Source organism: Uranotaenia lowii, chromosome 2 (genome assembly GCF_029784155.1).
Source record: "Uranotaenia lowii strain MFRU-FL chromosome 2, ASM2978415v1, whole genome shotgun sequence".
Lineage (NCBI taxonomy): Eukaryota > Metazoa > Arthropoda > Insecta > Diptera > Culicidae > Uranotaenia > Uranotaenia lowii.
In genome coordinates, this window is record NC_073692.1 from 179,939,929 (window position 1) to 179,964,276 (window position 24,348).

Below are 24,348 nucleotides of genomic sequence, written 5' to 3' on the forward strand. Positions count from 1 at the left end.
AATTCAATAAAAAAAATAAATTATCTCTTTTTAAATTTTCTGCGAATAAACAAATTTCTGGAGTAAACTTATTCGTTAGATACGATTTGAAAACTGCTGTTGTAATTCGATGAAAACTTTAAATTTCAAGTAATTTTATTTCTTTTTCCTCTTGTATGTTTGAGAATAATGCATAGTTTCTGTTCCAATTTTCCCTTTTTACTACAAGTTTTCAAAAAAATCGATTAAACCCGGCCGTGTGGATACGTATCGTAGAAAGTATTGTATGCTTAAGGTTGAAGATCATCGTTCTTTTTGCAAATATTTTGATGACATGTAGCAAAAACTAGACATTTATCTAATTCGATATAAAAAAAAACGCAATTGCAGATAACTAAACACCTGTTTTGACATGTTTTGTGCCAGATTTCAGTAGAATCCAACCTCTTTTAAAATAAATGTCCTAGAAGCGACAAGTCATCTGATGTCCTTTCAGCCAATGGTGACATTTTGAAATTCAAAGAGACCTCTAATTAAAAAAATATCTGATACATCTGGTTGGAAACATCTGCAAAAACATCAGGGACATTCACATAGCAGTAATAGAAGATTTTTATCAGAAATAGCAGTAGAAATAGAAGTTTTTCTAATGAAAACTCAACAGAATATTCGGCCGAATATTCGTTTGGCCGAATAGTTGAAAAGGTCAATATTCGGTATTCGGCCGTTCGCCGAATATCACTATTCGGTACATCTCTACTCGAAATCTACGGATTTTCAGCAGTCCGTAAAAAATCTATAGGAATTCTGCGGATAAACGAAAATTCTAACTGACGACCAAAAAGGTCCTTAAGTTTCATTTCGCCAAAATCAATATATTTTTCAATTTTCATCAAACCTACGCCTACGGATTTCAACGGTTTGTAATCAGGTTGCACCAGCGTTGCCAGATTGCAAACGGCTCAGGTCCGTAGGTTTGACAAAAATCTAAAAATGCATTGATTTTGCAAAATTAAACTCGATTAACTTTTTTCTGTTTTAGTCGTCAGGTGGAATTTTCGTTTATCCGCAGAATCCCGGTAATTTTTTTGATAATCTGTAAAAAAAAAAATTTTTAGAAAATGCTGGAAGTCCGTAGATTTTGAGCATCGATCCGTAGCTTTGATGAAATGCTAAAAATCCGTAGATCTGACAACGATGGGCTGCATCTCAGTGTAAATGAAGAAAATATTTATTTAGACTCCCAGCACACCACGTACAAAAAAATAATAACAATGCCTTCCCCGCTGTAAGCGTTGCCACTTTCAAATCTTTATTATTATTTAAAAAAAATATTTTAGACCATCGAAAAATCTGCATCGAACCAACATAAAAAAGAACATGAGTGGAAAATATTACAAAAATTTGTAGTTTTGCTTTAAATTTTGATTGACTGTTGAAACCATTTCTGTTCTATCAATTTTTCAATAATCATTATTAATTAATTACCTTAAAAATAACCATTTTAAAATTTGGAAACTACTTTAAACTGTGTTATTATTTTTCATAATTGAAGAATTTTAAATTAATCTGAGTTCTGTCTTTTTTTCGGAATGAAACGCTCAGGTTCAATCGATATAGTTTCGTTTGTCTATTTCAAAACGCTTTTTATAGTTTATTATTTTAAAAGAAGAAATCTGTACTAATCTTAACCAATTCCTTAAAATCTTTCTTCTGTGAGGACAGAATCTGTATCGAAAATAGTGAAAAAATCTGTACTTTTAAGGACAAATCTGTACTTGTGGCTACCATACCCACTGCTGTTTGCTGTTTAGGTGTTTCTCCTGCAAAAATAACTGTCAAAGTAGGCGTTCGGAGCAGAAATCAGGACACCACGAAGAAAAAAAACAGGATTTTCCAGGACACCAGTAGATTGGTGGAAATAAAATGCAACTCTTCTTAGATTGCTTAAATGAAGGCGAAATAACGGTACTTTAGACGCTTCAATTTATGCAACAGAAGAGATAGAAGAGATAAGAAGTTAGCTGGCTTGAACACCGTTTGAATATCATTTGAACCGAAGATTACCATTGGTTTAAGAGGTTAAACTGTTTTATTTAACTACAAATTCAGTTATAATTTAGATTTTTTTTTTTCAAGAATCAGGACAATTCGAGAGTTTTTGAAAAATCAGGACGGCCTCTCGAAAATCAAGTTGGCACCTTTGGTTAGGAGAGCAGCGTCTTTTCTTGTGAGCGTACCAAGAAAAAACTGTGTTAGCTCTCAGATTTCTCTTCAACACAATGCGCAATAGATTTTTTTCCGGAGAAGGAAATTCTCTTCATCTGCCGATGTGAATGCTCGTGCTCACTCTTATGTGTTGACGATCTCGCTCTTGATTGCAGTGCGATTTAATTCTCCCCGCACAGCTTGGGAGGAGCAGAAAATAAAAATTGCACTCTCTTTCACTGGACCTGCCAATCATATGAGTTTTGCCATCCATGACTATGGCTGGCATTATGTGCCACCATCTGCCACCTCTTCTAGATGCCAGGTCGTCAGGCAATTTCTCCTTTCTTTAAGCTACACGCTTGGATTAACACGTTCGTCGCCATGGGACCCATATTCGTATGGGGCCGTTCACTAATTACGTAAGCACGATTTTGGAAATTTTCAACCCTCCCTCCCCCCCTGGTAAGACAAAGTAAGATTTTTCAAAACCCCCCCTCCCCCCCTAGTAAGATCTTACGTTTTGTATTAGCTTGAAAATATTAAAAATGTGACATACATGCTTCAAAGCAAAGCACTTTTTAAGTAAGATTAAAAAACTGTATTTGAAAAGCACAATCTATACAATCTTAATTCTGATTTTAAAAAGAAAGATCAGGTTAGCACAAGGTACCATAAAAAAATTGTTATGTTTATTATCTAAAAATCATAAAAATCTTTAAAAAAATATAATTCTATACTACTAGAATTGGGGCAAAAATGTTTAACGAGAATCACGTTGTCATCTAACCTCAAAGCTCAGACTCATTCAGCGGTAATCGATGAAGTATTAGGTTTTTTTTGGTAAATCGTTTGTAAAATTTAGAGTAGGTAGTGTCTATCACTGAAAAAACTGTCTAAAAATTCATTATTTAAAGCGCCTTATATTGATTTTGAAAGATTTGTTTCTGGATGACGTCATTTTCGAAATATGATGGATTCAAATTGTGGTGTCACAACGCGCCATTTCCCTTTTTCTTTCTATAAAATTCTCAATTAAAAAGATCGTTATGACGAAAAGCGACGATCTTTTTTAATAATGTGATTTAGTGTTTTTGATGGTATGTTGGTTTGAATTGGTTCTCTATAAATTTTCTATAACCTGCAATTTTTTTAAATAATTCAAAGACAAATAACATAACATAACATAACATCAAAATTAACCAACAAATAGGTAGTGAGTAAAAAAAACCTCATAGTATTATGGTTTCGTCTGGTTGTGGCTGTGATGAATTTTTAATGGAATATTTCTTACGTAAGATTTTTGGAAACCCCCCCTACCCCCCTTGTAAGAGATCGTAAGCAAATGTGAAACCCTCCCACCCCCCCTATGTGCTTACGTAATTAGTGAACAGCCCCTATGGCGGGTGTATTTCCTGGGAGGCCTCGTGTGACGCTCTCTTACTCATGTTAGCGGTTAGCCGCTCAGTTTAGCACACGTTGCCAAGCTGGAAATTCTCCTTCTTTATTTTGTCGCTCCAAGAATTTCTTTGGGCCCGGCTAGTAAAACTACCAAAATGAGTGTAGCGACGAAAGTTTTAAGGCGTCGTCGATTCGTTTCGGTCGACTAGAAAGACCAAGCTAGTAAAAGCATTGATTTCCAAAATTAGCATTGGAAGTTCCTTAATCTCTAGAAAGCTGACGAACTCCCTATTTCTTTCTTACTTTTTTCAATGGAGCACTCGTACAACAACACTGACTTGACGTTCGAGCTAAAGAATCGGATTTTATTCGTAGAGCGATCTGTCGTGAGCCCCAGATGTTTCGGGGCCTCCCAAACGTGAATTTCGCCTTTAAATTTCGAGTTTTGATGTTTTTCTTGGTACCACCATAATGCGTTAGACACGACTTCCATGACTGGAAGCCTCCTACCTTCTTAATCTGTTGCCCAGCCACCGTGAAACTAGAAGGACCTCTTGCCTTTACCTTCGTCGACTTGGTCTTTACGGCATACTTGTTGACAGAACTACGTTCAGGAATCCTCTCATCATTACGAATCGAAGCCTTATCCCTCCTCCCCATCTAGAGTCGCAAGAGGAAAAATCACATCTCGAGTCGCAAGAGTAGAGATCAGGCTTTGAGTCAACAAGAAGAAGGGTATGCGTATTAACCTTGAGTCGTTGCCAGGAGGGTTCAGATCTCAAATCGTCAGTGGGCAGGCTGTCTAAGTGGGGATTGTCGTAGACTTCAAACTCCGAATGCACTTTAAGCACAGAAATGACATCTATCCTGAGAGGTACGTACAATCTGTCAGGCATTCCATCTCAGAAGCACAAGGACTCATGCTAATGTCATGATTGTCAGATTGTCCAGATCTTGCTTAGCGTTTCTGAGCATTCCAAATATGTACATAGAATGTTCCATAGAAAGCATCTCAAGTTTTGCTTTTCTGTGAGGTTTACCCTATAACGATTTAAGTTATTGAACTATTTTTGTTACTAAATTTCAATTTTAATTTGAAGCTTTTTGATTACTTGAAAGGCTCCATAGAAATTTCAAAACGGTATTTTTCTTGACATATTTACACCTCAATTAATGTAGCTCTCGAACATCAATTCCGAAAGTTAGCAAGATAATAGACTATTCCTTATGCAGCCGCTGAACATTTCAGTCACGTTAAAAGCCGAATTCATATTTGGTTTATATAAAATCCAACACATTAACCGGCGCGGCCGAAGTATAAACCACTCCACATTTGAAAATCAAAAATGGCTACAACAACTTGGGTATACGCACATCGACGCACCGCAGATAATACACACCCCAAAATAAACAGGCGCAAAATAAAATCGCCGGCCCAGCTATTTGTAAAATGTGCTATCTTCTTTTTGGGCAAACGCAAACGCAACAGCCAGGCACACGCACCAAAACCACCATCACCCGGATGTGTGTTTAATTAAAAGTTGCGTGTGAAACGCGCGTAGACCCGGTACCCCGAAATCCGTTCGGCCAGCAGCAGCACCGGGTTTTTTTTCGAATATTCTTTTTTTTTACTCCATGAAGTTTTCATCTTTTCCATTCATTGCCCTGTGCGTGTCTCGTTGTCTGACGGTAGGCCGTTCGGATTGGCCGTTTAGCTATTTTTAATGGAATTAAGCCCGAGCGCAAAAATATCACCTCCATACATGGCTGTGCGTAGCTTCTTCATTTCGATTTTGAGCTGGGAACTGGAAATAGAGCTGTTAGATGTAAGAAAATAAATTAAAACTATTTAATCAGGTGAGATGAATAGGTTCATCACCCCGAACGATACAGTCTGGTCTGGTTATTAAGCCCAAACATGTTACTTGATAAAACATCGATTCAGTCGATAATATATTGAATAGAGTTTGTTCCTCATCCAAACAGTTATGGATAAAATCGTAGAATAGCAAAAAATAAATGAAAAAGAAATAATTCAACATATGCTACAATCCCACTTTGAGTATATCTATAGGAGCAAAAATCAGCTGATTTCAAAAAGCGAAAACAGCACCTCTTTTGCTGGCCATCCGTTTTTCTCCGTTGTTGTCTTGCTTTCTGCGGAAAAGGTGAATTTACGTTTTTAGTGTCTCCTCCAATCGGCGCGTCGTCGTCGATGTGTCGGTGTAGTGAAACTGAGAAGAAGGCAGAAGGGTTGGGTTGCTTAGTGGAAGGAAGGGAGTGGAAGGAACCGCGAAAAGTGGGAGAGGAGGGTGGCGTCGTAGTCGCGGACTTCAACAAAAGCCGGCTACGAACGACGGACGGTCTTCTGCTGATTTGCTGGCTGGCTGGCTGGCGCGTCTCGTCTAGCAGAAATCAGCCACGCGATAGCGAAATTTTCCATTAGCAATCTTTTCACGACACTACCTCAGCACCGAAACACTCCCCAACGCATTTCTTTCCTCTTTCGTGGCGGTGTTGATGGCGTCAAGTTGCGATGCGACTCAAGTATCAACAGAAACAATATTAGCTTCACATTTCAAAATCGAATCATCCTAACTTATTACAGTAGTTTTTAGTAATTTTACAAACGTTTTAGAAAGTTAAAAAACAATCGTATTTAATAGTTGACTAGAGTAGATTAGGAGCAGTTTTCGAGTTCCGAAATCCCTTTAGAATATAAAGGTTTCTGGTCTGTGGTCGGCAAATTGCGACTCGCGAGCCGCATGCGGCTCTTTGGCTCAACGCGTTGAAATTTAGAAAATCTGCTAAATCAATCAAAATAAACAAACATGATTTTTTTTGTATCCTTTGAAAAATTGTTCAGAAATTCAAGTTCTTCGTTCTTATTTTGAATATAGGAAAATTAAAAAATTTACCCCTTGAAATTTTTTTCAAGTTATAGATTATGATATAGCAGTGCACTAAATAGAAGCTGAGAGCTGGATCTCATTTGGAATTTCATATGAAATATATAGAGATACAGTTCTTGCATTTGGTGTGCAACTTTATTCTATAAATGTGCATTTTCCATGAGCACATTCAGCTCTTATAACTTATCACATTCTACTAGTCAATAATGTGCATTAATTTGATGTCTGCGTGCTAAGTTGATTCTGATTTCTAAGTCTATATTATAAATATTATTTGTGAAGTTTATAAGTTCTTTTCGCTGACATCTGGGATACTGCTCCATTGGAGGCCGACTGGATGCAGGGTATCATCGTAAAGATTCCAAAGAAAGAGGACCTGACAACAAAAGCTTATTTGTTTTTAGAAATGGGGCACTTTCTTTTGCTGATTTTCATTTTTTTCATGAATTTTCACAAGATTACCTTCATTTCCATTATAGAAAGAATTTCGATCAAACGAATGTGTTTTTAGATACACGCATCCGTAACTGTCCCATTTCTAAATGAACTAAGCTTTATGACTATGAATCGGCGTGGCCAGCGAGATTTCATTTTAAAATTCCAGGCTTTCCCAGTTTTCTCGATTGAAATTTAAATATTTTCCAAAAATTGAAAAACCCAAAGAAATACGCTTATTAGCATTTTTACCATAAAAGTAGACAGTTGGATAAAAGTTTAACGTGAAAGCACTGACCATCCTGACATGACATTTAGAACAAAAATGTGATCGTTTAATGGCTAATTTTGCCACCTACCGTCGGTATTGCGAACCTGCAAAATTTGAGAAAAAAATGCACTGTAGGAATAATTTACCTGTTTACCTCGATTGTAGAAATAGCCTATTTGAATTCGCCTTGAAAGTTGGATTGCACTTTCCGACATATCATCAAAATAGTATAGTCAGTGGTAAAAGTGTGTCCTGACCGTGTGCCGTTGTATCTTTTTCGAGAAAACCATGATACCTACGGCCTATGATCTTCCTTTTCTCATGTTTTTCTTAAATTATCCATCATCCTCAAAATGTGAACAAATTTGAAATTTTAGTAGCTAAACCTTGAAATTCATAGTTTATTTATACATATTTTTGGGATTTCCTGACTTCAACTTTATTCTGCGAACTCTCGTTGAAAATTGTCACCTTCTTCTCAGTATTTGAAGGCAACTTCGTTTTTCTAAATAAGGAAACTCGCTTTTTTTTTTTTTATTTTGATGTAATTAAATTTGGTTTTGAATGCCATGTTAATGATGATAAGATTCTGATTTCTGAATCCTGAAGATTGAAATATAATCATAAACGATGAATTTCCTATGCAATTACTGGTCTATAATTAAAATCCTAATTATCAGTTTTGAAACATGTTTCGAATTTTTTTAATTTTAATTTTTTATGTTTAGTTCAAGCTTCATAAAAATTGCTTCCAATTGATGTTATGATTCTGAACTGAACTGAACAGAATCAGGTTTTCTTTTGAACCTGAGCCTGAATACTGGAATTCTGGATTTGGTATAGTCATTTAAATTCTGAGTCAGAATTTCCAGTCCACTCTTAAAAATGTATAAATTAATTTGAACTTCAACCTAAAAATCTTAATACAAATTTTGAAAACTATGTTCAGGCTGAAATATGATCTTTATTTTCTGTTTTTTGGTATCTAGTTCCAACTTCTGTATATATTCATCAATGAACCTTATAACATCTGGCCACTCAATTCTAATAATTTGTCTTTTTTTATTTTTCCCCACATGTTCTGGCACGATTCCAGATTCAACTTAAACAGAGTATAAACTTTTTGGGATCTATTGCAGTGTTTTGCGAAGAAAGCGGATGCATTTGAAGGCAGTCTTTCTTGTATTTTTAGCCATGCATCGTGTCAATTGTTATGGAAGATCATTATAATATGCATTTTCCACAGATCGTTAGCCTCCTCAAGTACTAGACATAAAATTTGTAATTTTTTCATCCGTGTTTATCTCCGGAAAATACAGGCGAGATTTTTCAACGAATAGTTTCTGGTTGGTGACGGCTAACGAGTTTGTTTTGCTGTCTATTACGAAATTTTTTAAAATATCTCTCAACAAGCAGACCAAATATTTTGCGCACGATTTGACCACCGTGTTTAATTTATTTTACTAGTGAGCAGCTTTTCGTTCTTGTTGGAATGAGGTCAAGCGTATTTATAAGTCAGACGAATTAGTCAAAAAACTTTGACTTTTTTAATACTTCTTTTATCCATATTTTCGGATTTAGCTTGAAAAAACCTCTCACACTTCTCTCACTTAATGAAATCAAAAATCTTCACTTCTATTCAAATCTAAGCTCACTATTGGGTCTTCTAGAACTTCTCAAACGATTTACCATGTGAACATTGGTCGAATAGTTGATTCCATGTTGTTTTTGGGTCTCCCACGAGGACTTTTCTGGGTTTTTCTCGATCCTGCCCAAAAAAATTGTCAATGAACTTCATTTAACGACAGTATCTCAAAAATCACTAGACAGATTGTCACAAATTTTTTTACATGTACTCTAGAGTGCCCCAAATGTCTCAACATTTAAAAAAAATTATACGTTGCCGGCTAGAATTGATGCTGGACCTAAATAGTATAATATCTCATGTCAAATTTGGGCCAGATCGGATCACAGGAAGGGGTTGCTCAACGAGCCTAAAAATTGTATGGGATTTTGAGACATTTTGTTCGGGAGGAACAAGAAAAACCAGTTTTTCATCAATAACTTTGATCTCCATCGGCAAATTTCTTTTGAATAAGGTTTTTCCTAAACTTTGACAATTCATTAGAAGGCTACATTTCTATTCGAGTTAAAAAAAAGTTATTAGGCTTCAAAAATGGGCTAACTTTTTTAAGGGTGGTATTAATCACTGTTAATGAGGCACTCTGTCGAAAATTTTGACGCAGCATGACGACCATGTTGCATTTTTTTAAATACACTCCTTATGTATAAATATTTAATCTTTATTTGTTATGGTGAATGTTCACATTTCTTTCTATTTTATTTGGTCGTAATCTTAAAAAAATCCTCGGAAATTTTTAAAATTTGCGTTACATTTATGCTTATTTTAGTTTATTCAGCATAGCGAGTTTTTGTTCTGGGCCAGTGTGTAATAATTCCAGTTATAAGAAAAGCGTTAAGCATACATCTTGGTTCGAGATATGGGTTCAGTCAAAAAACTGTCTGATTTTAACGAATGAATTCACATCACAACCTTGAAAACGCAACGTTACGAAAAATTTGATTTTTCTATCAGTTTTTCCAGATTTAAACTTTTTTTTAAATTATCGAAATTGACGGATATTTCATAATGTTTCCGTAAATGTTAGACATTTTTGATGTTTTTTTTTTTTTTTATTTTCATTTTTTCACTTTAATTAAAATTTAATTAAAAAAAAACAAATTATACTCATTTCATTGTTTTGTTTTGATGATCGGTATTTCTTTACAGTTTTTTTTTCTACAGTTTGTTAAAATGAATTAAATGTATCGAACGTTGAGCCGTTATGAATATTGCCCTATTGTGAACGATTTCCTTTCTAAACCATACTTCCTGATTCCAGGTTGCAATTAACCTAAAGCTTAGTTCTTTTAGAAATGGGACAGTTACGAATGCCTGTATCTCAAAAACCATTCGGTTGAACCAAATACTTTCTATGAAGAAAAAGAAGGTAATGTTATGATCTTTCATGAAAAAATTTGAAAAAAAAAATTTACCGTTTTTTGTTAAAGAAATTTCTACTTTATTCTTGGTATCTCCCATTGGCCGGCGCACACTTTTTTTAGTCATGGTATTGATCAGTTTCTCCAACTTATACTTCGTAAAATCTATATTTTAGGTGGCTTCACCCTCCTTCTTCAATTTCGGATACTTTTTGGTCCAATACTTCTCTGGAAACTGGAAACTGTTGTTTCGAAATGAACAAATTTGATTATTTTTGACCACATTTTTGAACGTTTTTTTTTCGATACCGGTTTCACAGATTAAGAGCTTTGGAACTATCAAAAAATGGTTGTTTGAGGTTGGATTTCAATGAGTCATCTCTACGCAACACTTTCAGTTTATCGCAGAAAATTGTTTTGGACATTTCAGCGATCTACCCTTAGTTTTTCGTTTATTGAAAATAAAAAATGCTGGTATGAGACTTGATTTCCTTGATGATCCTTAACCGTTGTTGCCGATCATGTGCTTCACTTCAATGCTTGATTTGAACTTTGTGGACATTATTGACAGTGTTTGCATGCTTATCCACCACAAAAACTCAGCAATTCTTTGAATAATCAACGGTTTTGTCAGCTATCAATTTGATAATGACGAATTTTAAAGGAAACTGTGCAAAATTATTTTTTTCTTTTTCTCTTGCAACGTACATATCTCAAAAACGCGTAAATTATAAATTTTGAAAAAAATAGGTCGAATAGTACTTTTTACAGGCAACAAAATGCTGTCAAAATTTTTAATATCCAATAACTAGTTAACGAGCTATTAGCAAATGAAAGTGTCCCATTTCTAAAAGGACTAAGCTTTACTAACCATACATACATACATAAAAATATTCTTTCATAAAACCTATCATTAGTATTTTATTTATTAGCTTCCACATAAATTTAAGCTGAATTTGATGATACTAGTTTAACAGGCTTCTCGGAGGATCAATTTAAACTGTAAAGTGAACTTATATGACTACTCTGAAGTTGAAAATTGCAAAATAAGACCGACAAAATAACAATAAAATTAACACAATTAAATACTAATGCAGGCATAAAGGTGTTATGAGCTGAAATTGAGATATATTTCTAATATTTTTAGGTAGACCTGACAGCATTCGGTTTAATTTTAGATGTCGAGTTATTAATCTTGCTATTAGTATTAAATTTTATATTTTTTGGTTGTTTTTGGATATTTAGGTAGATGTTAATGCCAGCCACCATAGTACACTAAGGTTTTTTTTCACGAGGTTTTATTCTGCTTAGATTTTTTAACACGGCTTTTTTTACAAGGTTTTTTGCCATTGGTACGTTTTTGAGCGAAAATATTCCATGTCCTATACGTTATCGAATGATGTCATACTGCACAAAAAACCTTAGTGTATCAATTATAAAATTCTTTTTGCAATCTATAATTACTAATATTGACATTTTTCATTTTTATGATGTTACTCATGTTCAAAGGCGAAAATGATAAACTTTTCACCCTACAAATAAACCTTTTAAGATTTTAGGTTGAACTTTGAAGGCTGTAGGCAAATCAGAAACATGCCAAACAAATCATTTGATATCATTTAACGCGTGTTCACATTTTGTTATTGATATATTTATCTTAATTGCTATATATTACTACATACAATTTATTATTGTTTATTGAATTATTACATTTTATCATTTTTTAACATGCCATTCGCATTATAAGTTAAGCTTTCATGTTTCCTGTGATTATGCCGCCTTGCTTATATACTATTTTCACAGGAGAAATTTATAGGAGCTCACATGTGTGAGTTGAACTGCACTAAATTTAATTTTATTTTCATTTCAGTCATTATATTACACATTTGTTAAAAAAGCATCAAATAGTTATTGTTCAAACTTCATAAATATATTTTCTATTATTAGGTTGTTATATTTATCATCCCGTTATTGGAATATGTCATTATATTGAATATTCTATCCATAGTAGTTTTTTTTTAAATTCATTTGTTATTATATGTTATTTAATTCATTATATATACCTACATAGGGGAGATGAGGGCATAACGAGCACCCGAGGCATAATAGAACTACGCTTTTCTACGAAAGTGCGTATTTTCTTAAATAAATTTTCATGAGGATTTGTTTCGTACTTCCTAAAGTATTAATTTTTCACAAAAAAAGGAATCTCCTTATCATCTTTACAGAGATATTTAAAAAAAACTAGCTTGGTTCTCAAGTTACGAAAATATTATAATTTTTGAGCACCACGAAATAAGCTCTTATGATCTTAAAATAACCTTGATCTATAATGTACGCACTGCAACATGATGTACACATAATTTCTCAATTTTTACCATCATAAAATTTTTGATTTTTCATTTTTATCAATTTTAAAACACGTTTTTACTTAAATTTGTTGACTAGGGGCATATAGAGCACCATATTATCGAGGCATAATGAGCATTTTCTGCCGTAGAATCTAGCAGCGAATTAAAATTGATTTATAGCGCCACACCTTGACTAGTTTTCATCCGACAATTTAGCCTATTGGTAAGGTGTCGGAGAGGTAATCAAAAGACTAGAGTTAGATTTCTGTTCGAGGTGATTTTTTTCCATTCACAATTCATGATCGATTTTTTTATTGTTACATTATACGGCTAGTAGCATCATCCTCCGAACAAAGCACATAATGTATGAGCGTGCGTGAATTGTTTGTATTCTACAAACAGACCTAGATTATTTTGTTATTGCTTTGTTTGATGAATCTACGACTCACCTGACTTCATCGAATTGAATTCGCTGCTAGATTCCCCGGCAAAAACGCACATCTTGCTCTGATTAATGGTGCTCATACTGCCTCAGGGGGGGTTCTCATTATGCCTCCACAGTGGCTGGTTTTCAGCTTTTGGGCAAAATATTTTAAAATGCATTTTTTAACGTTTTCATCTAGTTTTTCACGTTTCAGCCCGTTAGGGAATAGGCTTTTAAAGTGTCTGAACACGAAACAATAATGTAACCCCCATATTATAGCTATTTTCTATGGTTAAATAACCGTTTTCCTTAAGGTGGCCATTATGCCCCCATCTCCCCTATATTTATTTTATTTCAGGCAATTTATGTATATTTAATTTATTATAATTAACCAAGGTTGCTACCAAACATACATAGATACATACGTAATTTAAAAGTTAACATCACATTTCATGATTATATTAAAAGCAACTCTTACTGAACCCCTGCACTAGCATCAGAATGATCACTCCGCGACGTCGTTTTGCATATTCTTTCCAAATATTTGTTTTTTCTAGACTAATTTGTTCGTTATGATCTTCACTAAAATATTGTCATCCTATCACTTCTGAAAAAAAAAATAGCGGATCAAACAGCAAGGAATACTTAAGCAAGTGCCATTTTATATTTCTTTATAGCTGAGAAATCATATCATTTTATGGAATGTGTGTTCATGATAAAATTTCGATTTTAATTAATATCATAAATTTTTACAGGCTATCTGGTGACATCTTTAATAAATGTTCTTTAAAAAATTTTCTAGCAGGATATCTGGAGTTTGGAGTTCATCAATTTATTTATTTATTCAATTACATCTAATTAATACAAAACTAATTTATCGAAGTAGATGTAGACTAATATTTTGCATGGATTTTATTTTATTTTACTTGATTATCATTCCCTTTCTATGTAATATTATAATGCATTTCGTTATTATCCTATGTTATATTACTGTACATTATATTATTTTATATAATTATATTATTCTATAATATTGTATTATTATATTCAATTTTATCTACATTATTATTTTATCAAACGAATGGGTTGGGTGCATCAGGGTAACCTTCTTTTGCAAAAGGAGCGGGTAGCGGTATGTGCTCGTTACCTGTTTCGAATACTGGACGTTTCTCAATTCATGTCAAGGGAATTTGGCACGGCTGAGATAAAGATAGTATTTGATTACTTTTTGTAGAATAAGGATGCACTCTTTTTTCGGAAGCCTTGGCGGCGGGATTATAATTTGCATGCTTTTTTGGCTAGTCAACAATATGGCTATAGCTTCTCGAGACTTTTCCCCTTTTAACCCAGGATACCGTTAGTGCCTCTGCTTACGATTCCATTCCCTTACAAGTCTCATTGAGTGGTTATGGCTGTGTTGCGTGGTAGCCAAGATGGACGCGTGGGTTATTTTCTTGGCCATAACCGCGGCGCTGCCGCAAACCCAAGGTGGATACATACATACATACATTTAAACTTTTTTTTAAATTATATTTAACTAAAGCTAAAGAAGATAATTACCTAAATTTAAGGCATCTATGCCTAAAAGCTTTCTTCGAGAGTGCTTTGAATAGCTCTTAAGTAGTTAATTTAAAACAAAACTATTTTTAACGAATAAACCAATACACTCTAAATTACTTAAAACTCCAAATTTGTTGAATTTTATCCAGCCGTTGTAGGGATACAGAACTCAGAATTTTGGTATTTTCCCGTTTACAGGGTGGCCAGCGATTTTCCATTTTCAATTTCACGGGGTTTTTTCCCGTTTTTTCGATCGTGATCTTAAGATCTTCCCAGTTTTAATATATACAAATTTATATGTTTATCAGGGGGTTTTACAAAATAAGACTTTTTTTAATGTTAAACCTAAGGTTATTCGAATAACGATGATGTTTGTTAGGATTTCAATGTTTGGGATGAATAAACCTACTTGGTTCAAAATCCCTGAGAAAAAAGGGAAAAAATATCTCAACTCTGATTTTTTTGATAATTTTGACAAAACTTTTCGATTGATATAAAACGATGATGTTCCAATAAATAATTATTTCATGGCATACAGAATTACGGATCTATGGATGAAAACTCAACTTTAAGTTTGGATTCATAATTCAAATCTTAGTTTTTAATATTTTTTCCCTGCAATTTTGAGAACAGAATACGCTAAATTCTATTTCTCTTAATATTCTAAAATTTTGTTTTGATTTTCGTCTTGAATACTGAGTGAGGTTTTTCATTTTGCATTTATTAGAGCCTGAGTTCTGGGTGTTTAAATTTCAACTTGGCATGTTAATCTTAATTCTGAGGTTGAATTTGCAATCCAATGATATCGTAATTCAAATTTTAAATTTCAAGTTCAAGTCTTAATTCAAACGTTGAAAATTATTCCATGGCTTGAATTTGCTTTTCAAATTCGCATTTTTTTCTGTGATAATTTCTTAACGTGATTCGTAGCTCATACATTTTTACGATCTGCATTTTGAAAAAAAAAAAAAATCAATAAATAATTTGATTACCATTAAAAACGCCAGATGTAGAATCACACAAACATTTGGTATTTCATGTAACATGGTGATCACTTATTTTCAGTTTTTCTGTTTTCTTGCCTTTTTCTTCGCATGATCTTATTAAATCCCGACATTCAAAAGTTAGAAAATGAGTTTAATTGTGAAAATCAATTTTTGAATCATATGGGAGATAAGTTTTTCGCGCTTTTGACGCTTGTCCAAAATTTTAATTTTAATTTTGGAAATTTTTTTGTAAGTGTTCAATCAGATTATTTTTTTGTGAATGTTGCATAAATGTAATTAAAACTTGTAGTATGTTTATGCTAAAAACATTCACTCAATACTGCGATATTTCATACATTGTACCCTTCATATCCCCAGTTAAGACATAATTAATAAATTAACAAAAAAATCTCAATACATTTTGGAACTGGAACATTTCAGAGCACTAAAAGGTATGCGATGAGCTAAAAAATCTCGATTTTTCAAGAAATTCTCGACTTTTGCCCACATTTCCTCCATGGAATTAAGATCCTGCTTTTGAGAAAAAAAATTATAATATGAATGATATTTAGAACTCAATAGGTTTATTGAGAGGGAAAATAATCCATGAAAATTTTTCCGGTTTTGATTTGAAATTCCAGATTTTTTCCCGGTTTTTCCGGTCCCATTTTCAATTCTCGGTTTTATATCTGTGACCTAAGCAATAGCAAAATTTGTGAACTTTTCGAATAACCAGCTGTGGTCTGTAAAACCAAGCACTGTAGTGGTATGAATATGAGCTCTTAATCTATGTATGTTAATTCATATTAACTCAAAGTTTTTCAATACGACACCCATTTTTTAGGAACTTTTTGGCTTTCAAATCGTTTTCTGAAGAACTTAAAAATCCAAACCTCACAAAACCATCAGATAGCAGACATTTAGACTGAGGTTGCCAGATTGCCCGGTTTTATCGGGGTTTGCCCGGATATTTCATACAAAATTTGGGAACAGTCCGGCCCGGTCCGGTTGCCCGGATTTCATTGGAAAATGCCCGGATGTTGTTCGGACTTATTCACTTTATTAGGCAAATTAAACAATAAAAAACAAATAGTGTTGTAAAAATTGATAATTTATGCCTTCAAAACGTAATTTTTGAGCAAGTTTAATGAAAAATAATCATGAAAGGTTTTTTGGAAGCGTCTTATACGATTTTAAATCTGTCGATGTACTTTGATGAAAAAACTTTTTTTTCAATCTTTTTTTTCTAGATATTTGTTGAACATTTTTTGGGTTTTGACAAAATTTGCCCGGATATTGCCCGGATTTCAGTCGTCAATTTTGAAATCTAATGCCCGGATTTTGCCAAGTTTTTATAAAAAATTAGGATAGGTACTGAAAAAATTCTGGTAACCTTAATTTAGACGATTTCAAAACGGTCTAGTATATGAAAATCGGTTAAGTAGGTTCGATGTTATAGCCAAAACAACAATCCAGGTCTAAATGACCATAACCGGCTAATTGGATTTTTTGCTAGGTGACTCTGGAAACCCTATTCAAAAATCTAAAAATGGGAAGTTGTAGAGCTTCTCAAGGAAAAGTCAGAAAATTCCATGTATCTAGCAGTTTTCACCGTTCCTGAGATATCGCGTCGAGAAAGTACAATTCGGGTCATATAGACCCTCACCGCAAAGGAAGGTTATGGAACATAAAAAATGTGTTTCTGTTGCTTTCAGAAGTTCTACAAAATCATTTGGAAAGAGTTGGGCCTAAAATGAAGGAAATATACTAAATAATTACAAAATTTTCAAAGTTAGTTGTCTGACTGTTTGAAAACAACCGGTCAATAAATTGTTGGTAAATGTGTTGTGTTTTTGAATTTGTATCCTTATTATCTTCACCAGTTCAAACCAACACCACAGAATAAGAAGTATTGGAGATCTAATGAACATGCGATTGTATTCTAGTGTTTAACAAAATAAAAGAAATAAACGAAACCCTTGCAAGAGAAAAACAGACACAGACCTTTTAACAGGGCATTGTCCATGCAATTACCACCTTAAAAAAATTGGCATACTTAGTAATGATATGTGCCGGTTCTGTAAAACTGAAGTAGAAACTGCAGAGCACTTAATGTGTGACTGTGGATATTTTATGACACATCGACTAAAAGTTCTTGGTAAGCGAATCCTAACGCCCGATGATATTTGGAAGATGAAGGCCAGTAAGGTGGTGGGATTCATAAGAAACACCATCCCAAACTGGAATTATGTCTTGACTTCGTCTACAACTGACATCTCAATTAATGATGACAGTACGACGTAATCAGACAAATAGTAAATTGGGTTACTCCACAATAGATCAAATAAATTGGTCGCAGTGGATTTGCTCATACAAAAAAAAGAGAAAAACAAAATTTAAGGTAAGCGGTAAATAGTCAATCGATCAATAGATCGAATGTATTATAAAATCATGAGAAGATTAGACAAATCATAGGTATGTATGTTTTTAGCTGAAATTGTGTTTAATTATTTCGATTCAAACAAAATTCTCAGTCGCTTTTGACCTAGAGAAAAGAAATGGATACTTAATGCGCATTTTTACAATCTATTTACAATTACATTCCAGTATTTTTTCCCCCATTGATGTAACTATTGACAGAACAAATCCACACCCACGCAAATTGAGCTAGATCAGGGGTGAGCAACCTTTTGAACTAACGGGCCAAACTAAATTTGAAATCTTGTCAGCGGGCCGCAGTTAAAATAACATTCGTTTAAATAATTAGCAGTGCTTCCGTCATTTTTTAACAACTACAAATTTTTGGAGAAAATAAATCTGAAAACGGAAAGATAAAACGAATTCAAATGTTTAAAAACAGATACTCAACGACTTTACAAATACCCGATATTTAAAAGGTTCATCACTAAATCTTTATCATTTTTAAATTCTCTCAATTTTTAATAGCACTTTTTGGCGAACATTCATTTTTACATTTTTCTTGTTAAAACCGTCTGTTCGTCATCACTTGAATTTAAAAATCTTCTGGAGCTTACTTACCACAGTGATAACTAAGAGTGTGAAAAATATATATATTTAAAGAAATCACCGTCTTCTAAGCGTTGGACGTTGAATCTCTAATTGACTTTCTGTAGTTTTTTCCACAATCAAAACTTGTCCTCAAAACCAAGATTTTTTTTTTCTCTATAAAAGATTGAAAAAATCCACTTTTTCAATTGAAGTTCTGAATTAGATCATTGCATTGAGATATTGAGCAAGGTTGTCGAAATCATAGAAAAATGTTTACATTTTTAAAGCAACATATTTTAAAGCAACTATCTTCAATATTACATTCTCGTTTCGAGATTTTTTTTCCAGATTTTTATAATCTTAAATCTTGTTTAGATATCATTCACTGGGATAGGATTTCTAAAGCCATATTATGACTTTGGTAACATAGAATGCGAATTATAAGTGAAATAGCTAAACTTATCAATGTTTGTTATAATTTCCTATCAAATTTCTCAAACAAGCATCACAGACAATCGTCAAAGACCTTTTGGATCGAACCACAGAATTTCAGATATCTATTGTTTTTATCAAGAACTAATTATTTTTTTCGGCAACTTTGATGCCTGCTGGTTCATGTTGATAAAAAAAAAAATCTAAAATCGTTCCTAGGCTTTATTATTAAACTTTCGTAATTTTCATCAATATTCAGAAATAAAAAATATTTTACAAGGTTTTGGGTTTAATTTTTTTTTACATGTACTTGGATGCAAACAGAACAAGCATTTTCGCCAAATTGAATAGAATAATTTAAAAAAAAATCTGCTGGCCATATTTTTAAAATACAACTTTATTTGTGCTTGAAACGAAAATGATGACTTCAAACAGACTTCAAAATTTCTTTTATTATGTGTATTTTCCGATTTTTGGCTATTATTCCGACTCACTTTAATGGATTTTGCTTTTCAAAGTGGTAGGAGCTAAATAATTAGGAAAAATGTACCCTGAATAAAAAAAACTCTAATATTACGTAACGTAATTAACGTTATACCAATAAACAATATTGCATTTATGCCTTGAACAGAACATAATAAATGCTTAAAATGCCAGAAAAAAGTTAACAATCTGCATGAATGAAATGTAGATGTGTGTATATTTGATCAAGTCATATAAATTTTCCTAACATTCCGTTGTAGAAATAGTTAAGGCATATAAATTTGAAAAAAGCTTCGCGGGCCGCACAAAAGGGTCTCGCGGGCCACATGCGGCCCGCGGGCCGCGCTTTGCTCACCCCTGAGCTAGATAGTTGAAGTTGTCTGCAGAGCGTTGACAGCTTTCGTCTGAATCCTCTCGGCTTCACTGTTGTAATCAAAACAAGCTGTAGTAGCTTGAAGCAACAATAGCCGACAAACATTGTTATTGCACACCCCCCGAAGATTGTTTGTCAACATAAACAACAACGACAACAGGAACAAGAACAACAATAACAACTGGATCAGGCGACAACTCGGGAGCAGCCCTGCTCCAATCACGGACCCGGGCTAGGTGACACCAATTCCCGATGTGTACCCACACTTAGGTACTACAACAATGTGCCTCGGATTCGTCCCAGACGCCACCAGGAGGCGGTATGGAAATTGCGTCGCAGAATAACCGATAGAGACTCCTTTCCAGGTCTCTCGTACCACACTACTGGCTTCCTTCTTACTTGGTACTACGTCGTCGTCGCTAAGGTACCAGTAACAGCATAGGTGTAGCCATTGCTGGAGCCAAACTGGAAGAAAACCAGTTTTTCTTCAGCAGGCGATGATGGGACACAGGCCGAGGATACTCGACAGGACAGAGAGACGTAACGTGGGGGAAGAAGGGGCCAGGTGTGCAGGAATGGACCGCGCCACCATTCATTTGGAGGACATGATGCCCCCAGCAGCAGCAACCAGTGAATGTGGAGGGATATTGGATGCAGAAAGCTGGTCTGCTAGATGGTTTTGGCGAGAGGGCGCTAGCTTGATGATACATGTTGGCTCTACGAGGAAGGATGGCTTGGAGCCGGGGAAACTTGTTTTGCTATAAACCCTCTCCTCCTGCTCTTACTTACTTATGTTGATGCCAAGAAGAAGGCTAAAGTTGGGTTCGTTTTTATAAACGAGATTGATACAGGTTTTCCGATGCGAGACACCGTTATCATGGGATGCATTTAGCATATGATGAATATTTAACTTGCCCATAAGTCTTCATTTGATGACCGACAATACGTTCAATAAGAGCAGCAGCAGATCTCAGCAGTTGTGTCAACCGGGCGAGGGTCAGGAATCGTTAAATTTTATTGTATTTGCCTGATATTTAAATCAAAGGAATAACGACGAGAAATAATCAAATAAAAGACTTCTGTCATGAACTGGGTATTTTATGTTTCGGACGTTTGACCCATTACACGTTCTCATTATCTTGAGAACAGTAGCCATTTGTCCCCGTTCGAACATTGTGTGAAATCGTTCTTCTTTTCTATAGTTTTATACGCTGAAAGCAATGTTGTGGAGGTACAACATAAATAGAATTTGTGTAAGATCGTTGTCACTTCAAGGTTTAACGGCTAAAACTAGGAAATAGGCAAGTAATTATTGATCATTGACCATAAAAAAAACCCGATTTAATACACTTAACAGTGGATTTGAGCCTTTCTTTCAGATTCAAAACATATTTGTTTTACGTGTTTTAATCCATAACGGTAGAATGTTTACAAAAATCACTTTTGTAAATGATTTTCGTTAAATGAAGCTATCAAACGGAATAAACTATAGGGGATAAAAAAGTATTTTTGAAAAATTACACGATTTTTTGTTACAATCGATAAAAACGATTTTTTGTTTTTTGTTGACACAAAAAAAATCCTAAAATAAACCGGAAATAATATCAAAGAATACATTTTAAAAAAAGATGGCCAGCCATGTGTTCATCGTTTATTTCTGGGAAACCTCTGAAGTGCAGGAAACGGGGATATGGAAAAATAGTTGAGTGGAATCATATGTGCTTCTCATATACTCTCAATCATTATATACCTTTTAGTCATTTTTGTGTCAGTTTTTTTAATAGAAGCATATTGTCAAGTTGGTCAATTTTGTAAATTGTGGCAGTTATCATTCTTTGAGAGTTTGTATAGTTTTTGTCATATTTTTTATTGTTATCCAATTTGTCAGATTTATCAATATCGCCAATTTATGTAATATTGAAAATTTGGTCAGTTTCGTAAGTTCTGTTATTTTTGTCAATTATTTTCATTTTTTCATTCTTGCGATTTTGTTCAGTTTTGTCAAATTAAGAAAATTTAACAGATTTTGTCATTTTTATGAGCTTTGCCAGTTTCATCATGTTTATCATTATTTTCACTTTCGTCATTTGTTATTCTGATATTTTTTAACATTTTGACATTGCTGTCATGTAAATAGCCCTATTTACCGCTGGTAGTGTTCATGATATTATGCAGGTTGTTTCACCAACACTTTTCAGTTTTGGGTCAATTAACCTCAAAAACGACCATGTTCGTTGACTGGTTGCCCGTTTTTTGTACCGAGAGTTTTTGAGGTTAATTGTCCCGTCTCATCTGTACACGCTCAGTCAGTGTGCGTACGAAATGTCAAAAACAACTATATATTCGTTTTTGTTATTATAAGACTTTTTCTCATTATAATCATTCTTGTGAATTTGGTTATTTCAGTCATCTCAGCACATTTTCGTGATGTTTTTTAAATTTTTTTGACCGATTTGTTATTTGTGCCGTTTTAGTTATTACATTTTGGTTTGCTTTTTTATGGTTTTCGATGAAAAATTGTTATGTGCTTATCATATATGTATCTCGAAGAACTGCATTTTATCTGGGGGAGGAAGACTGAATAAAATAAGAAAAAAATCTTTCAAACGTCAAATTTCTCTTATCAATCTACCGTCCAGTGCGAAGGTTCAAAATCTTACTTTCATATTTAGTGAATTTCAGTAAAACTGTTTTGATGCTGAAAAGCACTTGTTTTGCATGAAACAATGATTTAATTAGGTTTTGTTTTGCTCTGGCGAATTCTGCAGATCAGACGTATTGAGTTTCTCAAATTTCGTTGAAGTTTTTGAAGCTGATAAATAAAAATTGTTTGATAACTGGTTTTTCTAAAAATAGCTTAAATAACAGATTTAGATTTAGGGTAGTTCCCATTGATCGAACAAAATTTTTATATAGTTTAAAGTTTACGATAACAAATCTTTTCAACAATTCTTGGCTTTTTGCCGAACAGTAAAAAAAAAAAAAAAAAAAAAAAAAAAAAAAAAAAAAAAAAAAAAAAAAACAATACAGAAAACGATACAGCGAATTTCAGTCTTCCTTCCCCAGCATTTTAGCATTTTATAAGCATTTTTATAAGAAGGCCAACCAAAAATTGTTTTACCTTGTCATTTACCTATATTTGCTCAAGTCTGCTGCTGGCGTTGAGCAGGATAAGTGAATGAGAAGGTACTACATTGCTTTAAACCTCAATTGACACAGCCGTGTAAAGCAGCGTCAAAAGTATTCATGAATTTTCGAACGATATGTATGGGATTTCGAAAATAAAAAAATGATTTATGGAACATTGAATGCTTTTACTGCCCAAAAAACTAATCAGGCAATTTCATTTAAGTTAATTGCTAGGCAATTAGTCAAATTTATGTTCAAAAGCTTAAAGCATTCGGATTACAGGACAGTTTTTTTCGGAAATCGATAGTATTGCAGCATAATAATGGAATTTCGGAAAACTTTTCTTCAAATAATTGTTCAGAATACTTTTAATCAAAGTTGTTACAATTGGTTATGAATGTTGTTTTATTCAAGATATCACACAAATTGAAAATGGAATTTTTATAACGTTTTTTTGGTTGGCCTACCAATGCATATGCAAAGAACGGAATAGTATACCTAGCATCCAATTATCCTGTATGTTGAGGGAAGCGCAAGAGGAACAACAACAACAACTGAACAATTGTAATGCACGTACACTGAAAAAACTTTTCACATGAACGCTACGTGAAAATGTACAAAGATTTTTGCCATCATTAGAAATCTACGTGAATTTCATGTAGCAAACAGAAAAGGCGCAGTAAGTTGACTTCACGTAATTTTCATATGAATTGCAAGAGAATTCCACTTGAAGCGAACTAGGGATGGATTTGCTCTGCTACATGCGATTCACCTAGATTTTAATAAAAATTAACGTGTTGTGTTTTCTTTTGCATACTTAAAGAAAAGGATTTTTTTTAAACGTTAATATTCAGTTTTTGAAATTTACGATAAATTTCGATTCAAGTGTGAAAGAGTGTTGTTAAGCATTCACAAAACTGTAGATCTTGAGTCGGGTATCATATAATAACCGTACAATTTATCATGGACAATTTTGTCATTATTGTCGTAATTGTATACTTTGGTCAATTTTGGTGAATTTTTCTCAATTTTTGCCATATTTGCGAAATTTGTCAGGTTTGTCATTTTTAGTCAAATTTATCAAGTTTGTAATTTTTAAGAATATCATCAATTGTAATTTTTGACAATTTTACCAATTTTGCCATTTTTCTAATTATGGCTTGTTATGACATTTTTGTCAATTAGGTCAGTTTCGTTAATTTGTTTAATTTTTATATTTTTCACTGTTTTTAATCCAGTCAATTTAGCTTATTTTGATAATTTCTACAATTGTATGAATAATATTGTTTTTATCTATTCAGTTTTGTCAATTTTGTAATGTTATCATTTTGTCAATCCATTTATTTAGTCATTTTTGTCTTTTCTATCATTTTTTGTGGAAATTGTCAATTT

At 33.5% G+C, this 24,348-nt stretch overlaps 1 protein-coding gene across 7 annotated transcripts in view; it reads right to left on the reverse strand.

Annotated features, from left to right (window-relative positions):
* LOC129744846 (phosphatidylinositol 3,4,5-trisphosphate 3-phosphatase and dual-specificity protein phosphatase PTEN) overlaps nucleotides 1–24,348 on the reverse strand; it is a 231,443-nt gene that overhangs the window by 188,445 nt on the left and 18,650 nt on the right. The gene's annotated exons all lie outside the window — the stretch shown is intronic.